We start from the raw sequence: 3,204 nt of genomic DNA on the forward strand, positions 1-3,204 counted from the left end.
AGTCTTTTGAACATCACTGTGTGATCACTCACCACTTACCCTCTACTATTTTTAACAACAGAGTTTAATTTATTTCCATTATCTTGTATTAAACGAAATGAAATGTGTAAGCTAGAAAGTTACAACTGTATTGTAAAGAAGTCATATCTTGAATCACAATTCACAAATTTAAGAGAAAATGTAGACTGAGCCGTGCTTTTACATGCAATTATGTTTCACAGCTCAGCATCATTAGCACCCGTGTGGCTCTCATCCATTGCTCTTGTTTGGAGCACATGTGACATTAGCCTCTAGTCATCGGTGATATAGTGCGCAGTTATAGGGACGTACGAAGCCACGTTATACGACTTCTTTCAGATAGATGATGGTTCTATATTTGGCCTCCTTGTATTCTGTGTTGAGGTCATAATATTATACTATAACCTCTTCTTCTCCTCCATCTTCTTTGCCCTCCTGGAAATGTCAACTAAATAAGGGGCAGGATCTTGGTGTCACTAGAACATCAAGATCTGGTCAGAGGCTTGTGGTAGTGATCTCCCGAGAGAACTGCAGCGTCCTGCTAAGATCAACTCTCATGTTGCTGATAGGAGAGCACTGTCCCTGGGGGAACTCTTGTGTTTGAGCTTCCCCCACCTGCTCTGATGAAATGTTCCGGGCGTTCTCCTGGTAGTGGATGGCACCTGCTCATATCCTTCCTTCAGTTTGTTTCTCCTGCACCTTGACTAACTTTGTCAGGACTTGGTTGTGAGTGCAGTCTTACAGCCTGACAGGATGTGGTGAAGGCTGGTGTTGCCCTGACAAAAAAGAAAAAAACTGAGACGTGACTGTGGTATCTTTCACACTTCTGCCAAGCTCATGTTTCTCACAACAACACCTTCCCATGTTGTCGAGCTCCCTCTGTGTCCCTGTGACACAGCCTTGATGTTCAGATGCTCAGTTCTCCATTCTAGCCACTTCAGCCTCCACCAGAACTGTGGGACTAAGAGCCACTCCTTTCAGTCTGGAGAAAGAAATATAAAGAAAAAAAAAGACAGGGAAAGGATAGAGTCATTTTAGACTTCACTTTAAGTGCAGTGCAATGGAGGGTGTGTAAGGCCATTCTGTATCTGTTTAGCTGATAATGATCTCTGCAGAGTGAGTGCGAGGAACACTGTGTTCTCATCTGCAATTTTTCATTTTTCAGGTCATGGCTAAGTCAGACTTCAAGGACTATGTTTAGATAAAATAAATGTTAATGTTTAGATTAAAAAAATAAAGTTGTACTATTATTATTATTACTATTATAATTATGTCACAAGAACAACAGTTACTACTCAGTTTCCCACTTGGACTCACCATGCAACCTTGCAGTGTTTGGCATCTTTTGTGTTTCTGTGAAATCTTTGTTTTTAAAAGCCAATCCATTAATAATGTAGTATAATAGTTGTATCCTTTTATATTGTTTACATTACATTACATTGAGAAAAAGAAAAAATCCCAGATGCATGTAGCCCTCGCAGTATTGCAACAAATGAAATTTGTCTCATCTCTTCAACATCTACATTAAACCTTCTCGCTGTGACAGCGTTTTGTGTACGTTCAGCAATTGCATAACTATTTTCTTTATTATTTAAATGTTGTTACTGTTCCAGATGAGCACCCAGAGGGACTGTATAGGGAGCAGCAGTGGCATTAAAACGCGAAATGTAAAATTGAAAATTGAATTAGGATGGCAGCTGTTGTCAGATTGTCAGTGGGTGCATGATACCTCAGTGTCCCATTTTCTGGGCTTTGATGAACTGATGCATGATTCCGAAAGATGTGCAACCTGTAGGAGAAGAAATTACAATCTCACGAGTGAATGGAGAGAGAAAGATGAGAGGAAAAGATTTTATGACTCAATTACCTATTTGATTCTGGTCGATCACTCTGTGAGTGGTTCTGGTCCACATCTGGCTGAGGGGTCACCCTGCACTGCACATTTGTGAGCTCCAATTTTATGCATCAGGGTTCATGCACGGTTTCCAGCCATATGCTGCACCAACGTTCTGTCCTCCAGGGGTGCAGTGTACTTTATATCCTCTGCCTGGGTGTGGACAGTGGCTGCCTGCTAATTTACACCGATGCCCGGGTGAGTTTTAGGTCACAGGACTGAGTCAGAGAGGTTTACTCAAGCCTCTCATGGAGGATTTTTATTGGTGCACCAGTGAGCCAGTGGGGCAGCTCTCAGGCTGCGCTCCAATAGGGGGAAAGTGTTTAGAGTGTAGAGACTGGTCAGCGCCCGCCCTCTTTCCCTGTTCCTCTCTCCTTCTCATAATTAACTTGCACTCAGTCGCTACTTCACGCAGATAATGTGAAATGAATGGAAGAGCAGACAGTGTGTCAGAGAGAAAGAGACGGAGAGACCAAGAAGGAATTCATAATTATGTCTGCAGTTCCCAAAGTGGCTCTTGTGATATTTGACTTTATCCTGTGTGGCATTAAAGAGTGTCTCTTTTAATTACAGTCGCTCATTCTTTGTATCTAGTTTTGTTTATTCCAATCAGATTATATTTTTATATATAGCAGTCTATGAAGAACAATTACAATGTTTTGAATACAATTTATTAGACAAAAGACAAAGACAAAAACGCATCAACAATAGTTGTCTCTCCCTCTCTCTCTCTCTCTCTCTCTCCCTCTCTCTCTCTCTCTCTCACTTCCATTCATTTAGACAGCCTCAACAAAGCCTTATCACAGCCAGCCTAATCTGCCTAATCTTGGCTAAATCAAAATTCAAATCTTAGCCCTGAACTTAACCACTTCCTTAGAAATTAGGTTCTGCCTCATTAGAACTTTTGAGGTTTTGGTCTCTCTCTCACACCACACACACACACTGACTCAAAAAGGTGACACCACACAGACAAAGCTACTCACCCTCTGCTCACGTTTTGATTAATCAAATCAGTCAGGGCTCTTTAGAGTAGTGCATTTGTCTGCATGGCTCACTGTCAACTAGCTGAGTGGCTGAAAAGGCTGGAAAAAATTGTGGATGGCGACAAAACACTAATGTGGAAATGGAGGTGAGAGAGAGAGAGAGAGAGAGAGAGGTTACTTTTGCTGGATCGATGACGGAGAACTAATTACACTTTTTTTTCTCAACATTTTTTGGTGTGAAAGTCAGGTTAACGCAGAGATGAGTGGGAAAAAAAAGAAGGTCTGAATATGTCAGCATTTAAATGATAA

At 41.4% G+C, this 3,204-nt stretch overlaps 1 long non-coding RNA gene across 1 annotated transcript; it reads right to left on the reverse strand.

The window, feature by feature from the left end:
* Window positions 1–918: 918 nt before the first annotated feature.
* On the reverse strand, window positions 919–2,183 carry LOC131465147 (uncharacterized). The gene is made up of 3 exons (XR_009241287.1): window positions 1,886–2,183; window positions 1,748–1,807; window positions 919–1,000 (listed from the first exon to the last, which is right to left on the reverse strand). It is a non-coding gene; the product is annotated as an uncharacterized LOC131465147 (long non-coding RNA).
* Between the last annotated feature and the right edge of the window lie 1,021 nt (window positions 2,184–3,204).

The sequence above is a fragment of the Solea solea genome, chromosome 9 (assembly GCF_958295425.1).
Source record: "Solea solea chromosome 9, fSolSol10.1, whole genome shotgun sequence".
NCBI lineage: Eukaryota > Metazoa > Chordata > Actinopteri > Pleuronectiformes > Soleidae > Solea > Solea solea.